Here is a 25,884-nt window from a genome sequence, read left to right as displayed (position 1 = left end):
CCACTGAACTATTTCTATTGGATTTATGATCGAATAAGATTTATGATTGCACGCCGTCGTAACGTAGCGTGCCGTGGCATGGCGTGCTTCTGAAAAAGACACACGCTCCGTTGCCGCTGTTAAACTTTGCGAACTTTACAAATTCTTATATGAAGCTTTCTCTTTTTTTTTTTTAACGAATGGAAGAGAAAGAGAGAGAGAGAGAGATAGGTAAAACCGAAAAATTCGAAAGATCTATTAGCTTTCAATCGACAAATCTAAAGTTTGGATTGTCATCCAAGTATTATTTTAAGATTAATAGTCGTACTTTGATTGTATAGTTTCTACAAATTGTTCTATGATTTCAAGCGAGAATTTTGAGAAAGAATAATACTTCAATAATTTTTACCAAAGTATATATTAACATTTTTAATAAAAATAATGTCAAATTAATAATAATGAATATTATTCACAATAAAGAAAAAAATGTTAAGTCAGTATTATCATTGAGATGTAATCGTATGATTAATAGTCATTACACGGTTATTGCAAACGTCTAGTTGAAATTTCGATAGATATTTGCAATAAGCCGTTTCTCATGGATACAGGAACTCAATATCGGGAGGACGTCTCGATATCTGAATCAATCAGCTGCTTTCATCAAACTCAAGCTAATCGAATGGTAAAGTCGAATCGGAGAGTTGAGAGTTACATGTGTATCGATTCTCACGAAACATCTGTTGCAAGATTGGGAGTTCTCCACTTCAGTTCGCCAAACGAGAATTAATTTCTCTCAAGATTTGATGATGTAAATTAGTCTGTTTACGACAATCTCTCCTTCTTCTATCATTTATTATCTCATACCTTTTTCCTTTTGTTCCTTTTTTCTTTTTGCGATCGATTAGTTTAATGAAGTTGAAATAATTAATTGAAGAAGAAAACTAACGTTTATCGATTTTCTTTCATGTTTCTCAGTTTATTCCGTTTATCTTTCGTTTAACTTTTTCTTATTATTCTTCTCTTGTTTTATCGATCAATTCAAACTGTTAAAAAGATCGATGTAGACGTATAGATCTATAATTAGATCATTTAAGAATTATCTATCTTACATGTTACACGGATAAATACAGACAAGTAGACGATGTATTTGCACTATTATTTTTAATTAGGGAATCTCAAACTTCATTTTTTTAGCAATTTTAGAGCAAAGAACAATATACTAACATATTTATTAATTTTTAAATATTGAGAAGCCTTGTTTTGTAATATTTGTCTCAAATCAATTCTATCATTTTGGTTTTTTTTTCGGGTTACGACAGTGCAATTCGTTTTAACTTTCCGATCATTCAAAATTTGTTTTCGTTATCCACGAAAGAGAACACAAAACCTGATTACAATTTCAACGAGAGAATTCCAATTTAAAAGAATTGCGAGATCGTTCGGAATAGGCCTGTTATCGGTTTGCGTTTGAGTCGTTTGCTTGCACGTCGAGCGGAATTCCTATTCGAGGACGATTGTCTTTTCGAACGATTCGTAAGGTTTCTTCTTTATCTATTTCTTTTTCTTGTTCTCCTTTTCTTTTCAAATGTCTATCCTGTGATGTTTTTAGCCATTGAGATAGCTTTGTAGTATAAAAGGGGTAGCATTTTCTTTATTACTTTGTCTACGTGCTGTGCAATACGATTACAATATTACAAAGAAATTCCTTGTCTTCTAAATTTTGTTTTTCCAGCAAGTTATATTTTATCTAATTGTAAGAGTTTATTTATTATTTTAAAAAAATTTTTAAAAAGTTTTTGTTTAACTGAGACATGCATACCACTGCGTGATTTATTTTTGTTTTTTTATATATTTTTTATTTTATAACAAAAATAAGTGAATAAATAATTTTATTATATTTTTACGAATAAAACTGTATTTTAACTAAATCAATGATTATGTTTTCATAGTAAATAATACTGTAAGTTCTTGAATTTATTGGATATACTGTTCTCATTAAAGTTTTATAATTATCACGACTACGTCTTATCGTTTAGCGAGCTGAACTTTGAAATGTATTTTCTATGAAACGTTCTTCGAGTCTCGTTAATTTACACGGTTGTGTAAATTTGGCAAATACGATACGAATAACGATGAAATGCAAAACAGATTAGAAAATTCTTTCTTCCAAGTTACATATTGTATCGTACGTAAGATAACGTTATAAATATTAAATACTTGCAATTTCTAAAGTACACATGCGTTCAAATATAACGATTATTCAGTTTTCTTGAAAACTATAATTTTTTGAAATAACTGAAATACTCCATCTAAATTCTTTTTTGTTCAATCACGTAAACAGAAACATAACATGCCATATAAATAAAATATTTCCGATTTTATAAATGAAACCCCTAATAATTATAAACGACTGTACGAGATTAATTAATGTCTCTGAAACAATATTTTACAATTTAAATATCGAAATATCAGCTTAAATAATTTCTGGATGAAATATTTGACGTAGTGAACTTGGTAGTAAAGCAATTATTCAGTTAATTAAATAATAACAGAAATGAAAGTGAAATAAATGTAGATAAATAATAATTTTGAATCTTAAAAAGATAATATACATTATTATAATGTAATAATCAGCACATCATCTATTTTATCGTGAAAGAAAGAAAATTAGCTTGTACAACGTTTTAAGCACATTCGTATTATAGATAATAATAATAATAAAAAAAGGAAAGAATATAAGAAGGAAGTGTTTCTTCTTTTACTTGGGAAAAGTGGAAGACATGGAAAAGAAGCTCTTTAGATCTCAATCAGTAGCGCGTGGAAGAAAGGAAAAGGTTGTCAGAGGGTGGTAGGGGGACGGGGAGGAGGGAGGGGGAGGGAGAGAGGGAGAGAGGGGGTGAGGAAAAGGAAAGGAAAGGAAAGGAAAATAGAGTATCCAGTAATCGGGATAGAGAAGCTGGTTTTAGCCGTACGGCGAGACTCCGTAAAAGTGAAATAGTAGCACGGCGCCGGGTAATCTCGACTGGCCGGTGACAATTTTTTATCTTTACGAGCGACGGCGCACCCGTTGTTCCTATTGCATAAGTGGAAACAAGAAGAATTATGCAGTTACGTAAATTATGACAGCGCCTCGGAAATGGCCTCCTCGAAGCACTCCACCGCCATGGCAAGACACTAAAAGAAGAAAAAATAAAAAGAACCAAATAGTCAGAGACCAAGAGAAGAATGGAAGGGGGGAAAAAAAATGGAAAAAACTTCAAGTTGGCTAGATAAGAGAAAGAGTGAAAGAAAGAGGGAGAGGGAAAAAGGGGTGAAACGGAATGCAAGGGAAGAATCCAAAGCATTTGAAGAATACTTCGACCTTCTTTGAAGAATACTCCCTCTGTTGGTGGCACGACACCTCGAGAAAGTTCTTCGTCATTCCTCTCTTAGCCCTTTGGCTACTACCATCCTCCTTTCTACTATTTTCTTCCTTTTTTTCCTCTCTCTCGGTCTCTTTCTCTTTCTTGGTCTATCTATCTATCTCACTTTACTAAACTATCCTTAGCACGTGAGTGAAATCAAGAGAGAACAATGATGAACATTTTCATTTTTCCAAAACATTTTTTAACATTTCGAATCATTCATTTTGGTTTTCATCTCTACTCACACTTCTCTAATGATAGCGTCAAAAGGAATTCATCATTTCTAATCCGTTTATAATCCTGATTTCAATTATATTTTCTTGCAGTTTGAATTACATATCGTTTTGCATTTCTCGTATTTTTCCTTCGATCTTTCTTTCTCTCTCTTTCTTTTTTTTCCCCGGTCTATGGAAAACTCTAAGGAAAGTCGATAACGTGTCGCCAGCTGAGGAAAAAGTTGCTTATGAAATTTCGAAGAGTCCACGATCAAAAAAGTATCTTGCGAGGACACGAAAGATCTTTTAAGAGGATAATGGCTTAGCGAAAGTCGCTGCTTGAATGAAGGGGAAATGGTTTTGGTGGTGCCTGTTAGCTAAAGGTTTTTTTCGACCTACTTCAAGAAGGATAGTTAAACTTACCTTCCTCTTTCATGTGGGATATTTTACATAAATACCACTTGTGTTCCAAAATCAAAAAGACACAAGAGAGAAAATATGTCTGTTCAAAATTGGTCAACCATTCACAGTCAATATTATATAATACATAGAATTCATAAAATAATCGAACAATATTTTATTTCAATATGCTGGTCATGAAGTTTCTTTCGTTTAAAAGGAATTATCGATGTCCAAGGAAAAAATATTTCCGATATAGTTTAGAATGACATTGTGCATCGTTGGATCCTTGCGTATTACAAATATTCGAGTAATGTTACATTCCAGGACGAAGACCAAGGAAACTCGCATAGTCGTCGATGTAGCTATCTTGTGGTATCTCTATGGCATCTCTCTCTCTCTCTCTCTCTCTCTCTCTCTCCCTCTCTTTATCTCTATCTATCTATTACTATAGTCTTCTCTCCCTTGGTAGATGACGTTCGCATATTTCTAGGTGGTATCTCCTAAAATGGAATATTGCACTGGATGAAACTACGATTGGTACTTTCAATGATAGTCTCAGATTTCATCGACCTTTTCTATTCATCTTTATTTTCTTTTTATCGTTCAAATGAACTAGAGTATTTTTTTTTTATTATAATTAAACAATTACAATGAAATAGTATTATTATTGTTGTAATAATTATTCAATGTTTATTACGTGTTAAAATTTTGTCAAAACATTGATATGACTTTTTTTTACGTTTATTTCATCTTCTGCATATAATGTCTTTTACGTAGGTAATCAATTTTAAAATGTTTCTACTTCTTTTTATTTTAATCGACGATGAAATTTTATTAGAGAACGTTCTTTTTTCTTTTTTTCCTTTTTCTTTTCATGATAATGAGATTTGAAAACTACTATAAAGGTGGTTTGATTTTATACGGATTTTTGTTTGTATTGTAATTTTTGTTAGAATTATTAAAACACATAGATACGAATTTATTCATTCGTTTTCGATCCTTCCACGCGTAAATATTACACGGCAGATAGACAGGTACAAATAGTGTGCGTGTGTGTATGTGTGTTACGATTGACACAGGTAGACATCGTGTGTAGGAAAAAAGCAAGAAATAAACTAAAAAAAATAAAAAAATAAAAAATTGTTGAAAATGTATGGACTCGTAAAAATCGGCACTGACCTGAACATTTTCTATGCATTTTTAGGCACAACCACGTAGAAAGTTGTCTAATGCAATCAACATCACAAAAAAGCGTTCGTTTCACGTCTACCATCATCTTCATGGATAGAAATACAATTTTTTTTTCATATTCATTTGGTGTTCTTTATTGTAACAAATATTATATTTTTTAAGTGCCTATTCCTTTTACTTCTTCTCCTCAATTATTCCTTTTACATTTTGCTTCATTAGTTAACATCTGTTAATTACAGAAAATTAAGTTAAATGGAAAATATTTTCAAGATAACATTTCCCTTTTTTTTCCCTATCATTTCATTTAACGCTGCTAAAGCTAGAAAACGTGGAGGTACATTTTAAAAAAAACCTTTATGAATTTCTACCAAAAGCTATCAACATTTAAATGTACAAAATAAAAGGGATGAAATTCCTCTACTTTTGTGTATAATATATTACGCGGTATGAAAGCATACGAGCGAAAACATGTATTGTAAATACGAGACAATAATTTGAAAAATTGACCATCCCTTTTAAAATTGTAATCCTCTCTCCAGTCTCATACACACATATACACACACGAGCACGCGCTCGTACACTTTTATTCACCTTCCGGTATGATACAATTCTATTTTCTTCTTGGGTTAATCCGGATGACATTAATTAATCTCTTAACAATTTTCTTCGAAAGGTGGTAGTGTGAAGTGGAATCAAGGAGAGTGGGAAGGCAAGAGGTTCGAAAGGAGGGTATTAGGAAAGATCTGCGCACGCGTATTCACAGTTCCATCTTTGGAGTCGTACGTTACAGTTGGATTCGTGTCTCGTCGGAGATAAGCCGAATACAGTGAGTACTGGTAAAAGGATGGGGGTAGAAGACGAGAGGGTGGAAAAGGAGGAGAAGGAGGATGAGAAGGAGGATGAGAAGGACGAGTTGGTAGATTGTTAGAAACGCTTTCGTAGAACTGGCGAACGGGGGAAAGTATAGGGATACAAGAAAGACCGACAGAGAGTGGAAGAGATAGGAGAGAGAAGGAGAGAGGATTGTACGATGCAGCTCTCACGACTGTACACTCAGATAAGAATAATACGGAGTAACGTAATAATACGGCTCCTAAAAGCCCACCGAACCTTTTAGAGGCAGTCCCTTTTCTCTTTCGCGAGAAAACTCTTTCTCTACACCAATCCAGTCCCTTCTTTCCCTCCCCCTCTCACTCCATCTCTTCTTAATCTTTCTTTCTTTCTCTTTTAGTGTATCCTTCTTTTCGTATTTTTATCCTTATCTCTTTTCGTCTGTCTTCCTTCCGTTCTATGTCTAGTATCTATTTATCTATTTTCTCTTATTCTTTTTCTATCTGACTTTTTCCTCAATTCGTAAGATATATATATACACACACACATACACACATATATATGCGCTTTACCTTTACCTTAACTTAAGCTAGAACGCGCGTGTGCACTTAGTCGTTCGAAAAGATGTCACTCATGCATACCAGGGGAAGAAACGGCCTTAGCACCCCTCAAACTCCCTATACCCTTCCTCACCCTTTTCCACTTTTTCTACTCTCTGCAGGTTTCCTTCTACCAGAATTCGTAATTTTGCTTGTCGCCATTCTAGCGAAAAACGCTTTACAATTTTTCCCTTTTTCCCAACCTTACGTTCCTTTCTTCGGTTTACGTTCACGTCCCTGTTATCGCCGTTTTCCTCGTCTTCGTCCTCGTCTTCGTCCTCGTTTTCATCCTCGTTTTCATCCTCGTTTTCATCCTCGTCTTCGAGACCTTGTCGTACTTGTGCTAGCTCACTTCTCAATCGTGGCACGAAGGCAAACTGTGTAAATGGATTTACTCGTAAATTCGTGGCTCGATCACACGACAGTTCTACGATTCCACGTGCAAATACAATCTAACAATATTGACGTCGTCACGGACAATGATAAACGAGGACCATATCTGCTATGAAAAATCAAATCCGAATTATTCTACAATGAATTTCCTTTACTTTATTTTACATTATTCCAAATCAATTTATATTTATTGACACACACCCACACATTTTATTGATTTTCATTTCGATTAGTTTCATTTCATTACCTTCGTAATAGAAACTTATTGTAAACAAATTATCATATTTAGAAGTTTTAATTTAACATTGAATTTTCTACCCCTTCATTCGCGTATCATTAAAATTCATTTACTAAACCTGAAGGAAATTACTTATCAGTAAATACGCTATAAAATACTCAAAATTAATATAATTAAATAAAATACTGAAAAATTTTAATATGTATATTCATTAAAAATGAATATAATATACTTTCATAAAACCTAACACTTTCTCGAACATCTTATATCAAAGAATGATATAAAAAAAGAAGATTAAATTTTCTCAGCGTTTATATTTAAGATTTTCTAACCTACGCGATGGCTTTTCAAGGAGAAAATGATAGGAGGAAAGTCTCCTTATTGTGTTAGTAGAAAGCTGCCCGAGGCGAGACCCTAGGAAGGATTACATTTTCTTTCCACGCTCGTTGAGGCAAATCGAAGGAAGAAAAAGCAGCGGGAGAAGAAGGAAAAAAAAGAAGAGTGGTAAGAGGAGTAGGAATAGGAGGAAGAGGAGGAGGAGGAGAAGGAGTAAGAGTCTTGAATTTTTCGCGAGCTCGAAGTAGCCGGCATTTCTTGAACTTTCCTATGATTTAGCATCCCTCGAACGAACTTCTTTCATTGGAAGGGGAGGGGTGTTGAGAAGGGAGGTGTGTTTGGGGCTGAATTCAATACTTGAGACTCTTGGCATTGTCGTGGACTCCGTTTTGTCGTTCGAAAATTCTCGTAACACGAGTCCACGGTCTTATATCCGTCTTCTCGTGTAATAAAGAAAGTTTTTTAATGTTGAATTTATAACCTCAACGTGTTTGAAAATCCAACTTTCTTTCTCCTTTTTCTCTCTTTCTCTCTTCCCCTCTTATTATTGTTCTAAATATAGTAAATTTTTTATCCGTTGGTTTTAGAAGCAAAATACGTGATCGGATTAACAAGTTTTGAGCCTAATGTTAGAACTGGTCATTTTGGTCAAACTTGCTTTTATTTTTCTACACAATATCTGAAAACTTTTAGAATATAATAAGTTAGAAATGTTTTTTTAACCGTAACCTCGTGTATCTTTTATCTTTTTGCATGATTTGTAATTGTAAACTTAGTGTCTTATTTTTATATAATGATAGTAGTTAATAATTTGTATATAATATTGTTAAAAATAAAGATTAAGTTTGAAATTAAAATTTGCCACTTGGTGTATATTGGATATGAATACACATTTCTCCACACGCGTATTCGTACATTTATAAATACATATATGCTTTTTTCACTTCCATCAGGGATTTATTGTGCTTAGAAGCGTAAAAGGACCAAGTGGATTTTTTTTCCTGATCGTAAAAAAAATAAGTGGAAATGGAGTGAAAGAAAAATCGGTCTTTCCTTTTTTATTGTTTTCCTTTTATTTCAAATCTTTTCCCATTTCTACAGTTCGTGTATGTAATTCATGTCAAAAGGTTCAAGTCTTAGAGCTTAGAAAATCGTTTGAACGAATTCGTAACATTGAAACCGATCTTTGAAAGGTAAAAAAGAAAAAATAAGTTCATTTCGAAGGTCAGCAGAGAAAGAGTTTGCTTTTCTATCTTTTCGAGAAGTCGGCATACCTTTTGGAAAGTTTAGATAGAATCGATTAAACCGGAAAGTTTGATCAGAGTCAACGATCGACTCGAGAGAGAGAGAGAGAGAGAAGGAGTACGAGATCAGCGAAATGCTTTCCCGTAGTATGGATTCTTGACTTTACAGTGATTCTACTGGGGTATATCGCATTATTGGCATTCGATGATTTAAAGGATCCATTTATTACATCGGCGAATGTCTCAGAAATTGAAACGTCGAGTCGTGGAAGCTGCTCGATCTTTCCGTTTTATTAAAACGATAGTAAAAAGACGTAAGTAGGGTAACCCGAAAATGTCATGACAGGAACGAACGATAGAACGATTTCAAATACATTCTTTACCTTTCTTGTCAACTCTAACACCAGTTCTCTCCTGCCCTTTTTTATTGACGATTCTATATAATTAATATTATTTATTATAGTACATATTATTAACATTATATATAATTTTTGTTTAAATTACAATATAGAACATTCGCAAAACTGTTTCTTACATTTTTCATAATGAAAAATATAAAAATGTGATTAAGTTTATAATTATTCTAAAAGATCTCTATTTCACTATTTAAATTCGCACGATTTTCTCAAGATTAAAACTATAAAAGGAAAAAGAAACCTAGTTCAATATCACGAGAAAGTCATTATTTTATCACGGTTCTAATCCATCTTATCTATAAAAAAAAAAAAAAAAAGAAAAATAGCAACGAGAAGTTCAAATATTTTTTGCGTCCGGACTTATTTGCACACTTATTTGAAATCTTCTCCTCGAAAACGTTTAAAGTCTCACAAGAGGAAAGGATGATCGTACGAATTTTTTTTTCTATCTTTTTTCTTATTGCACACACACACACACACACACACACACACACACATCGGTAAGCTTTGCGAGTGGAAAGGCATGGATGGGACAGCAAATCGAAATTCTTACGCTCGTTTGTCCGAGTATACCAAATGTTGGTGCACAGTAAAGAAACGAGACTATGTTTACACGTGCGCACAAGTTAGACCACACCGTGTACCACTTACGTGGAACCCAGCCAGAAATATTTGCACTACTTCCGTAGTGAGAGTGATAAGTGTACCCTATCCTTATCCCTTATACCCCCTTATCACGCCAACATCTCTCACATCTACGACATCATCTTAAATAATTCGATTTCAGTAAGAAAACATTGAAGAACAACAACTACGATTTTACCCTTTCCCTTTTCCTTCATTATTGCATTAGGAAAAGGTTTATAAAAAAAGGAAAAAGAAAAGAATGGAAAAAAAGGGATGAAAAATCAACGTTTAAATCCAACTCGACGGGATTTTCTTTTACGAATAATTATTTTCTTCTGTTTCTCCTGTTTAATCTTTTTTAATCCTTATTATATTTTATACCGACTTTGTTTCTTATATTTTTGTGCAATATTTTTTTCTTCGTTAATTTTCTTATTTTTTTTCTTTTTTTTTCTTCATTCGGCTTACATAGAAACGTTAATGTTAATTAATTTAGAAAAAAAATATTGGAATAATCTTTTGAATAAATATCGTTCATTAGTTTATTCTTGTCTGCGTATTTTTTTATTTATTTATTTATTTATTTTATTTTTTTTTAAATATTATACAAGTAATAAATTTGATGATCATTAATTGAAATACATTTGTCTTCATTCGTTTATTTAATAATTTCAAGTATTATTCTCTTTTGCAAACATTCATGGAAATATAAATGCAAAGGTTGAAATCATTGGAAAAATTCTGATCGGATCTTTCGATAACGAAAGTCATCATCGAGAAAAAGATTGTCTCTCGTTCGTCAGAATCTAATCACATTTAGCTCGACGAACTCTAATCTTGTTATCTCTTTGGATCTTTTCACGAAATAAGAAAGATACGAAAATCGAATACGTAGGTCCTTTTTACGATCAGCAAAAGCAATAGCAGCAACAGTAGCAGTATCGTAAGAACCCTCATGTATCGGTATCGATGAACACATTCGTATATGTGTAAATGTCTGGGTGTGTGATTTTGTGTATCGTTGAAAAGATCGGGTCGATCATTAAATGCCAAGAGCCAATCACCTTAGGCGATTCGTTTAGGCCTCGAAGATCAGAAAATTGAGACACGAAACGAAAGAGTCTTCTTCTCTTTTTCTTTTCTTTTCTTTTCTTTTTTTTATGATATATTCACGAAGGGTTGAAATTAATACGAGAGAAGAAAAAAGAAGAAAAAAAAAAAGAACAAAAATAAGGGCTGGTAGTAGCAAACAAGAGAAGGGGCTTTACGATAGGGCGTTTCTGAATTATCAGCGGCATTTTTGATGTGTTCTACACGTTTGTACTTTGGGACGGTTAAGGATGAGGGTACTTTTGCTTGGGTATATGGAAAAGAGAAAAAGAGAAAAATAGAGAAAAAAAAGTGGAAGGTAATAAATGCCAAGACACCCCTTTTTAGCTCCGTTATGACGTAGTTTTTTGCCTCGCACCTTTAAAGGACTAATTCGGCTAATCTTTTGCATTGTCATCCTCGATGATTCCACAAAATATCATGGATTTTATAATCCTCTTTAAAACCTAAGTTTTTTATATTAGTAATTTAAAGGAAATTTGTTATATTCTAATTTTATTTAATAAAGCACTTTTGTGGGATAAACGATAAGATGGATGAGAACGAAACAAAAAACAAAAAATAAATAAATTATGCACTTATGTACGAAATTGAGGAACCGTTTAAATTATTCCGAACGATTTTAGTTTCTTCTTCGTTAAACTAAATAAAAGAAAAGAACAAAAATATTCTAAGGGAGCAGACCAACCAAAGTAACTTATTTAACTGATAAAATATTTATCATGGTCAGGTCCAGTAAAAGGATGACTTGAGATTTCGTAAATGGGAATACACACTCCGCTTGATTTCTTAGATCCTTGAGGAGTTGACCGTTTGGTAAATCTGTGAGTTGTATGTTTGCCACTTCCCGTTTGGTAAAACTGTCTCTTTGAGGATTAAGACGAGCCTCTTCCTTCTCCCTACCCCAATTTTCCTATCTTTAAGGGTAAATATATTTCGACGTTAGATATTAGGGGTAGAAAGCGTCCCTTTTCATTTCGGTAATACCCATGGTGCTTAGGACACAATGAATATTCATTTATTATACGTAACAATGTCTATAGAATTTTGGATACATTGATAATTCCCTAGCTCCTCGCTGAGAAGACTCTTGTTACACGATATTCTCTCTCTCTCTCTCTCTCTCTCTCTCTCGCACACTCTATTACTATCTTTTGCTCTCTCACTCGTGTACTCGTTTCTGCTCTCTTACTCATATACACACACTCGATAACCAAACTAGTTCCATCTCTCGGAAAGATTTATGCATACAAAAGCTAGCACGGCAAATCTGGCAAAAGCCTATCCACGGCATGAAAGAGAAGACGTATTACGAGATGGTAATATCTTAATTAAACGCTGCATTAAAGATATCATCAAATCCTATTTCTGGAGATTAAAATTAAGAATTCTATGCCTTCTCGCAATAACTTTTCCTTTTCTAACTTATTTTTTGTTATTTCTTGTTGGTTTTTGTTTTTTGTTTTTTGTTTTTAAGTTAAACTCGAATCCTTGCTATTCGTTCGTTTTTCACGTCTAGCAAATAAACTCCTCCCTGTTTTCGATAGCTTAGACATCTCGGGAAAGACAAACTTTTTACAATGTTTTGACCAGTTTAGTCGGACTTCTTTATAGACGTTTTTATGCTATCCCGTTGTTCCTCTCACTTTTTAGTTCTATGCTCTCTAACAGTCTTTCTCTTCGACCCACTTTTCTTACTCTTTTCGCAGACAACGTCTGAAATTCAACGAACGTTCCATTCCCAATGCTCTTTGCGTGCAAAGATCTTAATTCTTTTCTTTAAGGTTTTTATTCTTTTTACATTTTTTTTAACTCAGACGATAATTGAAACTAATTGTTCAATGTTGGATTTGTAAAACACTTTCCTAATTCTTCATTCCTCGATTTTTTATTGTCACTCTATATATTGAATATATTCTCTAAAATTATTTTTAAAAATTTAACTAACAATAAATATCCTTCTACCTTTTGGTATTTCATGTTCTCCTATTTTTAATTGGAAATTTTGAGTTTCTAACTCCTTTCGTGTTTAGTTTCTAACTTAATACAGTGAAAACATTATAAAATATCATTATCCTTATTTACATCATATTCAATTCTTTTTACACTATCAATTTAATTTTCTTTTGTTAACCAATAAGTATAAAAATAAAAGAAAAAAAGAAAAAAATCACGAAAATGAATGGAAGCAAGTAAAAAATGGAAAATATCAAAGCGTGGCATTGAATTTTATTAACAAAGCTCTGTTGCTTGTTTCTACGACAATATCGAGGATGCAATGGTAAAAACAGGAATGACTTAGTGTACTCGATCGAAAAATAAAAACGACCGACAGAAATACGTGGACATTGGTTACTTTCTGATATACAACTGGAGATTTGTCCAGGAACGTTGTTTATTTCACCATGGCTGACCCCGTAATTTTTCTTCTGCGATAGTTTACTTGCTTCACCTATTGGTTTATGTTACCCTTTATACTATATATATGTGTGTGTGTGTGTATGTCTTTCTTTCTCTTCTTATTTCTATCCTTCAGTTTCTCATATATCTTCTCAATGGTCTATCTTTGATTCGTGGTATACCCGTAAAGTATACTTCTAAGACCCTATCCTTTGTTCTTCCCTTGAGTTATCCTTTCGGTTTGGATATCATCCTCCATCGATACATCTTTGCAGCATCCAAAGTGACCCAGTTCCTTGGGAAGCGACCGATCGTCGCCATTTCCTTCTTGAAGGACCGAGAAATGGTTTAATCGCGTTATCTGCCCATCCTTCTTCTTCATCCCTTCTTGTGAACTACCAGCAGCCATTTCATGTGCACTTTACTTTTCCTCTCTCTCTCTCTCTTCGCGTCAACTTCAAACAACATTATTTCTCTACCGATATTTCCTCTCTCTCTCTTAAAATATGCCGGGTGAAGAATTTAAAAGAGATCATTCGAATAAACTCAATTGATATTGATTATAGATAAAAATGCAATATATTATTATTATTATTATTATTATTAGTTATATGCAATATATTTGCATATACTTTTCTAAGTGTAAAGAAACACTATTCGAAGAATTAACAAACTTGTCGGATCTTCTAACAAATCTAACATATCTAACAAATTTTTATCCTTTCTGCAATAGCGGAAAATCAGTCAGCAATGACAGTAATTCATTCGTAAAGTTTGAAATATTGAAATATTTCTACCTTTCTCTTTCTCTTTCTCTTTCATCGTGTTCATCGACGGTGAATTCCTTTCTCTTTCTTTTTAACGAAAATCCTGCTAGTTTCATTCTGTACTTACTATTGTTAGAATTTCATATTATTTCGCAGTAACTTTAAATGAGATCCTTTTGTTCTTTTCCATTAATTTTCTCGTGTAACAAATAATATGCTAATTGTTGCGAACATTTTCTCGATAATTGTTAACGTTCTGAATAAAAACGTAAATGAAGTAAAAATAAATTTAAAAAGAAATTTACTTATATCACAATCGTTTACATAACTAATTAATTTATCTAGCCAAAAATTTAACAATAAATTGTATTCAATGATTATACTTGAAACAACTAAATAAATAAATAATAATTTCTACAAAATTTGTTTCTTTTAAATAATTTTAATATCCAGAACAATTATTCTATACATATAATGAATATTTTAATTGTTAGAACGAAAAAGTTTGTTGAACGAACTGTTCAACGTATGCGTGAAATAAGTATAGTTATCAAAATAGATTATGTACATTGTGGAGGTTTAAGATTGAATTGTTGCGAGGCATGAAACTAGAAGAAGTAAGTTTCGCGCGACGGAAGTATTTAGAAGTGAAACGATAAGGACGATAATGGGTGTAGGATGTAACGCTGGTAAGTGCCTAGCTTCCTTACTTGTCGAATAAAGCTGTAGCAAGTAAGTCTGGTCTCTCTAATTAGTAACGGCACGATAGATCGTGGCAAAAGGGTAACTTGACCAAGTGCCGTGTGTGCCAGTTAGGCAATTTCACGCTAACGATAATTACCTGGCAAAGTATATAATCAGATCTTTAGGAAGTAAGTGACGTTCCACATATATCTACATAACCTACATACCTTTCCTACTCTTAATGGTAAGATGGTAAAGCAAGAACTTACTCATGTCTTCAACGCTCAAAAAGAAAAATCCATGTAAAGGGTGTCTCTAACAATTAGGATAAAATAAAATTCGATTATGAATAAAAATGTTACATACAAATATGAAATATTATTATTTGTTCATAATGAAAACGAGAAATCAATTCCCTAGGGTCTCAATAATAACTGGATTAAATAAATTTCTTTGAACATGTGTTACCTATTAATGTATTTTGAAATACATTAAGATTATTAGAATTTTATTTTAATTCTATTTCCCGCGTTTAGAAATAGATATCTGAAAAAGAAACAAGGTCATTGTGCAATCTAACATACCAGAAATATACTCTGTGTATGATAGTTTCTGGTTGTATTAAGGTTTGATTTCGAGTACGGAATTAATTGATCCTTTTGTGTAGACTTCGTGGAAAATCAGAAGAAAGGAAGGAAAAAATTAAAAGAGAGGGAGATAGAGAGATAGAGAGAGAAAGAGAAAGATCATCCGCAATCCTGATAGAAACGTCAAAGTTATAGAAAATATAGCGAAAAGATTGGAACATTTTCCCGACGGTATTCGCTAGCAAGGAAACTCTTGCAATGCCGTCATTCTGTTAAACTTTTCAAATTGCTAGCCGATGCCACCTTCCTTCTCTCTCTTTTTACGATTGCAACTTCTTCAAAAGTCCAGTCAAGTTGTATTGAGGTCGGTGTTCTAACTTTGCTCTGATTCAACACTTCAATCCTCGATCTTTTTGTTTAATGATCCTTTTAATCTCATCCTTTAACGTTGATTCTTTATCGTCTATTTTGTTTCAACTTTTATTAGTTATCAACTAAAATGTCGTCTTGCGTGTCTACGACGTGTCCTGTTCTATCTATGTAATTTCCGAACCAATCCACACACACACACACGTATATTTGTGAGCAAGCAAATTTGACTCGAATAGGCGTATTTTCACGGCTGGTTGTACACGATAGAGATAGATCAATGTATATACACATGTATGTAACTTTAGTTTCTATGTATATGTATATATATCTATATATGTATTTAACATCGCAAATTTACCTGACAAGCACAAAATTATGTGCTATTATATAACAGTATCATTTAGGCATTTACCGTAGCATTTATGCTGCGATTCATTAGAGATACGGATCTCATCAGAACGCAATTACGACTCGGCTCTCTAATGCTAGTCTCTCTCTCTCACTCTCTCACTCTCTCTTTTTCTCTCTCACTCTCTCTTTTTCTCTCTCGCTTTATCTGTTACAAATATAACGCATCCATACCTATGTCCCTACGTATACATTTCACCATGTATAATACACATATAGAAAGATATAAAGATACACCTTGAAACGATCTATTTTATTCGTTATAATTAATATATATATATATATATATATATGTTTGTATTTGTCAAAGATAAATGACAACGAGTAATTAACGTTATTGGATATATTTCATATAATACGAGAAAAATAAATTGGAAAAAAGAAAATAAAAGAGATGAATAATGTGAAAAAATGGTATGAATTTTGTTAGAAAAATATGATTTTATTCAATTTATTTTTCGTAGGAAAACTTCTATTACTATTTTATTATAACCACTACTATTTCACGTCCGACGTTTAGTTTTCGAAGAATTTTCTTTGCGTACCTATACTTATGTGTTCTTTTTTTCGTATATAAGAGAAAAGGAATGAGATTTAGAAACGGGTAAAGGGTAAATGGTGCTCCAATGCAACACGAACATCTAAAGATTTATAATTGCTAGCCGGTAGACGAAAGTGTAGCCAATCGAGAGAAAACGCGAGGGTAGAATGGACCGTTCGCGATAAAATGCTAGCCAATGTTAATGGCCGGACTTCGCATTTTCCTGAAAAACGACGACTTCCGCGGAACGGAATAAGTTCTATTCTCCATGGATCCTACCGGAATAAATTGTGTAAAAATAAAGTAGTTGAAAATTATTCTTCTTTGTCATTTATTTTCATAACGAAATATAATACGTTATTGTATCCAAAGTTTTCTATTATTCATACTTTATTAATAACTTACGTTTAATTATACACATGAATTTATATAACAACGCGTTAATGATTGCTGAAAGATCAAATTTATTCGAATACGTTTAGTCCAGGTCATATAAAAAGCTTTAAATTTTAAATATAAAAGAGAGAATAATCTTCTTTTATTTTTTTATCATAGAAAAAACGTAACGACTTATTTTCTTTTTTAGATTTAATTTAATTAAAATTCAATGACCATTCGGATCGAACCGAACCGAACCGTGTATTTCGTTTGTGACATCGAGTAGAAATGGAAGATAAAGATCGATAAGTAAATAGAGTATTCAGAACTCGAATGGCGTTTATTGAAGTCCGTAGAGCTTTGAAAGGATGTGGTTTCGTAGCGCTTTGGAGAATCTAAGAGAGAGAAAGTCTAGTCTCTTTGAGCGTGTACGTGTTCTACAAATGTATTTGTACCAAGTATAAAGCGTTTACAAGTTAATACCATTAGATAAAGCTTACTGTCTTTATCGAACAATTGCTTCACTTGTAACTCTCAAAACGTTCATTTCACCTTACCAGCGTCACCTTCGAATCCTTTGGTAACAATGGATTAACATGAAATCACAAGACCTTTACAATAAAGTAGAGAAAGAAACGAAACTAAATCTCCAATAGTGAATTTGAGAAAATGTCTGCTGAAATCAGTCTATGGTATACATCTTTGTTAACCATTCTATATCAAAACTTATTCCTTTTATTTATCTTACTCTTTCTTTACTTATCTATCTATTATATCTATCTAGATTTTATACGAGTATTTCATTCAATTTATAAGAAGAAAAGGATGAGTCTAGCCAAAGATAAAAGAGTTAAACCAAAAAGTATCTTGTTTTAAATAAAAACTGGGAAGAAGCTAATATTATCTTTGCTGCTATATTTTTCATAAAAATGTAAGTAGATTTACATACACAAATAAATATGTACATATACATTTATAAATATAAAGTATTTTGTTTAGAACGTATTCGCAGTAGAAAGGAAAATGAAGGTATGAAGTAAATAGGAAAGGAAATGCTATATGTTGAGGATGATAGAAACCGAGTGAAAATCGTTTGCATGCATATTTTTTACGAAAGACTTTAGGTAGCTTAAAAGGTAGTCGGAGAAAAATGAAAAGAGATTAAATAAAATAGAATAATTTATTTGTTTTTTTTCTTAACGTTACGTTACCTTTCCTTTGTCGAGAGAACATTTTTTCGTAATAAACGAGGACGATACTTTAACGATTCAAGATTTTTTTGGGGGATGGAAAAATTTGCAATAAAAAACAAGAAAATAACATCACGGTTGCATATTCGCGTAAACGCGTGCTCGTTGTTACAGCTTCTGGGTGTTTAAACTACGTTCTCTATTTTTCTCGCTCGTTCTCTTTTTATCCCAGGGGGACAAAGTTTTGTCGAGGAAGCCAAAGAGGTACCTGACGTCGATGCTTGTTTGTTATACGAGAAGCAGCGGGTGAAATTAGTCGCCGTTCTGCTGGGAGCAAAAGCCTAGCTACCCTCTCGATCTACCCTCCGGCGCGTTATACACCGCGAAGGGTGCGCCAACGCACCCTCGCTCCACCCTTTCCGGATTCGTCCCGTAGAACACGCAAATGACTTCATTATTGCTGCCACTCCCTCCCACTCCCTCTCCCACATTCTCTCTCTCTCTCCTATTTCTCGTACGTACTACGTAAAATACTCGTAGCATCTATGTTTCTACTTGCACCTTTACCCCTCTTTCATCGTAATTATTTCTATTTCGACTTTTTTTTTCTTTATATGTTAACATATTTCATTTCTTTTTATATTTTAATATTTTAATTAATAAAACATTGATTCATTTTCTTTTCGTTTCTTTTCTTTTTTTTTTTTACGATGATTTCACGCATGTTCTTTCCTGTTTCATGTTAACTCGTAAAGAATTTTAGTGACGTCAACATAAATTTAATTATTTTTACTTTTTCACTTTTTATGTCTTCATATAATTTTGAATAATTTTGGTCTATTTCTTTGTCTTGTTTTTTTTTGTTTCTTCTTTTTCCGTGTCTAAACTCGTAAAGAATTTTGAGCGAAATCGACTAAAACGATCATCACAATGATCCGACATTAATGTTCTTCCTGTTAAAAAACAATGAATGAAAGGAAGAAAGAAAGGAAGGAAGAAAGATAAAAGAGGAGCTTTTCCTTTTAAGAAAAAGAAAAATAACAGAATATTCCTTTTTCGCTTAGTTTAATGGCGTTCCTTGCAATTCGCCACGCTTATCGTCGAGTATTTCTACAGATTCGATGTTCAAGTTGGAAAGGAGAATGGTACCGCATAAAACCGAACGATCATGCTCGTGCGTTATTTTTACGGTTAGAGCAAAGGAAAAAGAAAAAGAGAATAAGAAAGAGATAGTAAGAAGAAAAGAACTTCCTCATTCGTAGATTTTTTTCAACAAAATGGCCGTATATTCGCTCGGCGGTGTTGCTTTTAAAAATTTTCCCGAGAATATCGTCCATAGCGATTCAACACGAGAAAGAGAGAGAGAGAGAGAGAGAGAGAGAGAGTGAACACGCACGCAAGTGGTATATAAAAATATCATGTTGAAGAAAGTAGTCCTGAAAAATGTACCACACACCCACCAACCCCTCCACTCGTTTCCCTTCTCCCTGTCGAACTTGCACAGGCAATTTTAAATATATGAATACTCATAAAAAATTCTACCTCGAGTTAACAATAAACGTACTACGTATTCTTTTTGTTCGTATTTATTTTTTATATATGCGAACAAATTATTCGCATAATTGTAGATTATTTGAAACTAAGAATGATTTCTATTTCGCGAACAAATCCATATACAAAAATTATTACGAATTGTTTGACGTTGTTAAATAAGAAATTTTTTCATTTAACAATTTATAGAAATATACATTTTAATTTTTGTTTTTTAAGTTTTTTAATAATGTGAATATTTTTCCAACAATCTCGACAAGCGACTTCGTATTTAAGTTTTTATTTCTTCAAACCTTGAGAAAATAAAAAAAATAATAAAAAAAAAAAAAACAGAGAAAGAGTGTGTGTGAGAGAGAGAAAGCAAATTTACGTTTTGAAATATTGCAAGAATAGGAGAAACGAACACGGAACGGGAATTTCTCGATTAAATACAATAGTTCTCTCGGTGGAATCGTAGTTTACAGGAAGTTCGGTTCGATTAACGATTGTAGGCATGTTGGTAGGTAGATAGGTAGGTAGGTAGGTAGGTAGGTATAAGTACATATAGTTTGCCCTATAATAATAACTTGGTCCATAAAGCTCATGAAAATCGAGAGAACCGAGATGGTTACTAACATAGAAGAAATTTCACACGAAAATTTCAATGCTTTTAATTCATAGATATTATTTCATACACGTAATAACTTCATGTACTTATACACATACGTACTCATACATTCACGTATACTGCAGGTATCTTATAGTATACGGTATGCTAAAATATACTATGGTCTAAAATTGGGAAATTATTTATCGAAATGATTAAGAAGAAAATATCGAAAAGGCATTCATTTTTTTTTTTAATAAATAATTCTTGGAATTTACGTAATAATTTTATATCTTCAGGTTGTTAGTGTATGTCGCAATAACTTACAACGTTATATATTATTAAAAAAAGCAAAATCAAGCCAATACAATAACAACGTATCGTATTACCTCTTTTCTATATAAATTCCTTCCTTCGATTTCCTTGAAAACAATCGAAGTCGGAACGCGTAGGAAGATATTCCAGGAGGACTCGTAAAACGTGCACATACCTTGCGAAAGAAACGGATTATTCTGCCGTACTCTTACTTTTACTTCCTTTTTAATACACCAGTCTGGATGATTTAACGGACATCTTTACGATCATCGTTATTTGTGTTGCGATGTACGAAGAATTTCTATGCCTCTTGACCGGAAGGTAATGCATCGATAAATGCATCGTAACTGTTACGACATGAGAATAAAAATGTAACGTAAAAATAGTTTCGTATGTAAGAAATATAAAAAAAATCTACCTCCTAAAGCAAAACATTGTTAATACGTTTATATAAATTATAATCTAATGTGTAATTCAAATGTATGTAATATAAAAATATAATATATAACGTAACTAATCCAAATACACATACAAATATTATGTTTGAATTTGTATATATAAAAAATAAAAACAACATTCACTTTCTTAAATCGAACATTTTACAAACGTTGAGAAAAATTTTTTAGTGATGCACCAAGTATAATAAAATACTATTTCAAAGAGGAATCATCTTGCTGGACCTTACAGGATATCGGTGGAGGTTTAGACGGCTTAGTATGGTAACATCCTTGGACAATAGCTGATAAATCGCAACTGTTCTAAGCCGGATCTAGCAAGACTCGAACAACCGAGACCGCTCGTTTCTTATTCTCCAAGTTAAATTAATCGAGATTGCACTTTCCTCGATTAACTTTTCTCTCTCATTCTATCTTTACTTATTCTTCTTTTTTTACATTCTCTCTCTCTCTCTCGCCCTCTCTTTCTCTTTATCTTTTTCTTTTTCCATTCTTTATTTCTGTCTTCGAAGGTATGTAGTAACGTGGTGCTTCTATCTTATTCTTCCTACCGGAAAATTCATTTTTCATAAACGAGTTGAAGAGGAAGCTAATCGAATTTCTCCAGTCGAGAAAACGTCTTCGAATTCTCCAAGCTTTGCTACTTTCATTATTCTCATCTCTCTCTCTCTCTCTCTCTCTCTCTCTCTCTCTCTCTCTTTCTCTATCTTTTTCTCTTTTATTTTATTTTATTTTATTTTAATATTTTTATTTTCTTACTTCGTAATCCTCGACTCTGGAATATCAACGAGACAAATCTTTTATAAAATATAGCCGTTAAAAATTCTTCTCTTATTTCCCGAGAAATCTTAAAATCGTTACTGTTACTTTTACTTTTAATTTTTTTATTTATTTATTTTTTTTTTCTATTTTTAAATCCTTTTTTCAATCTTAATAACTATACAAATATTTCATAATAAAAAAAGAAGCTGTTAAAAATCATTTCATTATTTTCAATCAAATCTTAAGATCGGTCATTTTCGAGATATGATTTAGCATTATCCTATAGATCTAAATATACTTGCAATACACTTATATTTGTTTTGTCATACGTTCATATCTTTCTTCTATTTTTTTTTAAATATTGATCTACAGTCATTAGCCAATGTTGTTCGCGCGATGTATCATGCGCACGCGTACATGTAATTGCATGTACAAATCTATTGCCATTATGTATCTATGTATAGTAAATATCTGTATGCGTAGTACGAATACATGGATGTCCTCGAACGAAAATGGACGTAATGCCAAGAGGGCGTCGGCCCTTCGATCGTCCTTCTCTCTCTCTCGCTCTCTCTCTCTCTCTCGCTCGCACTCGTACTCGAATTTACACCTTCCATCTAACTGCATTTTCACAAAGTTGGCAGCTCGTATTACTCTCGTGCTTACGGATTTATGAGATTTCATTGCATTAGAGAAAAAAAAAAGTATCCACGATTCACGTTGAAAACGATTTTCTTCATCAAAATACTTCTCTTAGCTTTTTATTTTCAATTCAATTAAAAGATTTCACTGTATTACAAAATAAAAAATAAAAGCTACGCTTTACTTTAAAATCGATTTTCTTGATCAAGATGGTCTTTCTACTTTCTCTTTTCTCGCCAATTAAAATAGAAACAAAAAAATATTTGAATCTAGTTAAAAAGTGTAATTATCGTTAATTATCAATTATTAGCAAATTATTATAAAACGAACATGTGTTAAATTAGAGTTGAAGCTATATGTCGTCATGTTCGAAAGTGACTGATCACTAATGAAGAAACACGCGTATCACTGCGACTTTTAAATCTGTGAATAATTTGAATATAACCCGTGAGCTTGTGTTCTAGTAGAGAAAGCAAATAATATTACAAACGAAATCATTTCGATGGCAGTGTGTAGGGGGAAAAATTGCAGGTATCGTTGCTCGTAACTCACTCGGTCGTGCACATACATACATACGTTCCGTTTAACCGTACTCATTCGTTTTCATTTTTTCCCAGCCGACGTCAGCTCGAATAAAAGTACGTACATGTAAATATATAGTACGTATATGTATATTACATATGAACATCCACGCAGAGAAAGAAAGAGAGAATCGTTAACCTCTCTGATACGTATGATTATGCGAATATTTATTCCTGATATTTTTAATCCATCAACCCGACATACATGAAATAAATATGTAGTGTTTTTTAACAAACAACAACAAAAATATCAACAGCGACGAGAATGTTAGTAGAATTATTATTTTTTCTAAAGAAAAGTACAAAAATTACGTTTCGATAATTGTTCTGTGGATTATAGGAAAGAAAAATGTAAGAAAATAGTAAGGATTGGAAAAGGGTTTAAATTTAATATTACAATAGTAATCATAACAATAGCAATAATAATAATAATAATAATAATAAAAATAATATGATAATCATGATAATAATAGAAATAGTAATAAAAGAATAGGAGATAGGATGAGTTGAATTGGAACATAAGAACATACCTATAGTGAATTTTCATATCGACCATACTATTGTAAATCAAACTACTAGACCATTTCCCAAGATAGTTTTCGGTCAGTCTAGTATATGAAATTGCATTTGTATATATCCTTGAAAGCTCGTATCGAGAATCGTCGCGAGGGTCGAGACACATCTATCTGGGAGTTTGTGCGTCTCAAAGAGAGAGAGAGAGAGAGAGAGAGAGAGAGAGAGAGAGGGGAGAGAGGAAAAGAGAGAGTCTACGGTATTCAGGCTTTTGTTCACGTCCTTGGCATTGTCTCCAGATCATAAGGGTTGGTAGTTGTGTGCTGTATATCTATCCGGTTGGCTTTCACCACCGGCACGTCAACCCTCCTCCTTCTTCCTCCTATAGTTTGTCCTTTCCTCTCTCGCCCCTTTAAAAGCGTCGTAGATGCCTCATAGCTGCCAACATTTGCCGGCCCACCAGAAGAGACGAGCTTTACCTTTTGGCATCCTTTTCCTTAATGGAATTACGTGTTATTACGATCTTCACGTATCTCAGATTCGTAGATCATAAACAGTTTTTCGCTTTCTCGTTTATGATACTATATTTTTCTATCTATTTTAATTCACTTGTGAATTAATCTATTTAGATCTATCTAGAATGTATTTTATTTCAAATTATTTTACTCGACTTAATCGAATCTATAAAATTGAAAGATCAAAGGTGTAATGTGGGTGGTCCATTGAAACTTATGAAAAGAAAGAAATAAAGAAAGGTATTCAAATGTTCAGTTTAAATATACCATAGTACAATCTATGTTTATGTATATTTTAGAATATCTAGATTGGAGAATAATAATCGCTCAGTCCGGTCTAAAAAACTGAAAGATTGCAGGAATAATATGCGTGGTCCATTAAAACGTATGAAGATATCGTTTAGGATGAAAGAAATCTTTTTTTGCATTCAACCATAAGCAAGAAAAAAAAGAAAGATATTCAGATGTTCAGGTTTAAATGTACCATAATACAATCTATGTTCATGTATATCTATATAGAATATCTAGATCGGAGGATAATAATCGAGTTAACAATGTCGTCGCGATATAAAGGAGTTGAGAACGGAGACGAGCAATTTGCAAGGGCTTGAGGTAAAAAGGATCCCAAAGTACTTCTTCTTCGTATCCAACCCCTCTTCTTCCTCCTTCCTCTTTTTCTTCTACCTTCACTTCCTTTCTTCTTCTGCTTCTTCTTCATCTTCTTCTTTTTCCTCTTCTTCTTCTCCTTCTTTTTCTTCTTCTTCCAACAAATTCTTATTCGAGGCAGGATGAAATATGCGAGAAGGAATCGCCGGACGAGGTAGGTACGACGATCGCCGGCCAATTTATGTCCACCGACCGGAAGTCACGGGCGGGTGCATTATTAATGCGCCTGGCCGATAGTTTCCCGCGGAAGCTGCAACTGACACGTACAAATGTCCACGGTCACGTCATTAGTCTGGGTATACCAAACGGGAGTCTATATCGACGGTAAAACTTTTGTCATCTCCGAGAGATCTGACCCACCCTTTCCGTTTCCGTAACCATTTCATCATCTCTCTCTCTCTCTCTCTCTCTTTCTATTTCTATTTCTATCGTGAACTAGCTTCTCGTTAATTTTTCATTCGGTCACCGCAAAATGTACATATATTTATGCAATTTTATAAATAAAGATTGAAAATTAAAGCACATTCCCATCTTTTTACATTTTGAAGCATCGCTAATTCCAGCATTGAGAAATTAATTAACTTCATCCCATCAATCACGATTATAACCGAACATCTTTATCTTTTATTTTCCACAATGAACAAGATAAATAAAACAAAATTTATATTCAATAATAGCAGAAAATCATTGTGTGAAGTTCTGTTTAAATGATTCATTATACGATTATCAAGTCTTTAAAACTTGCATGAATTCTTCATCAATTTTATAATTGAACCATCGTTCGATTTCGATCAAAAAAATAAAATAAAATAAAACGATGGAAAACTTTTGATCGATTTATCTCGAGTTTTCGTCGAATTTCTTTCTATTGAAATCATTTTATCACGAGGATTATACACGATGACGATGACGTGAGAAAGAGTTAGTTAAGACAAATTTTTCGAGAAAAGGTAGGATTTTCTGTCGTTCTCGTGGATGTCGTTCGT

At 32.9% G+C, this 25,884-nt stretch overlaps 2 long non-coding RNA genes across 2 annotated transcripts in view; one reads left to right on the top strand and one right to left on the bottom strand.

Annotated features, from left to right (window-relative positions):
* Positions 1–2,903: 2,903 nt before the first annotated feature.
* Positions 2,904–4,664, bottom strand: LOC149033443 (uncharacterized). The gene is made up of 3 exons (XR_016178845.1): positions 4,022–4,664; positions 3,629–3,828; positions 2,904–3,153 (listed from the first exon to the last, which is right to left on the bottom strand). It is a non-coding gene; the product is annotated as an uncharacterized LOC149033443 (long non-coding RNA).
* Positions 4,665–4,917: 253 nt separating this feature from the next.
* The window catches only part of LOC149033442 (uncharacterized), a 32,943-nt gene continuing 11,976 nt past the window's right edge, over positions 4,918–25,884 (top strand). Inside the window, exon 1 of the long non-coding RNA XR_016178462.1 lies at positions 4,918–6,269. This is a non-coding gene — a long non-coding RNA (uncharacterized LOC149033442). The remainder of the gene's footprint in view (positions 6,270–25,884) is intronic.

Source organism: Polistes dominula, unplaced genomic scaffold, assembly GCF_049000335.1.
Source record: "Polistes dominula isolate Pdom_NZ unplaced genomic scaffold, Pdom_raw_medaka contig_373, whole genome shotgun sequence".
Lineage (NCBI taxonomy): Eukaryota > Metazoa > Arthropoda > Insecta > Hymenoptera > Vespidae > Polistes > Polistes dominula.
The sequence above is the reverse complement of the archived record's forward strand: the minus strand, read 5'-3'. Positions and strand labels throughout refer to the sequence as shown.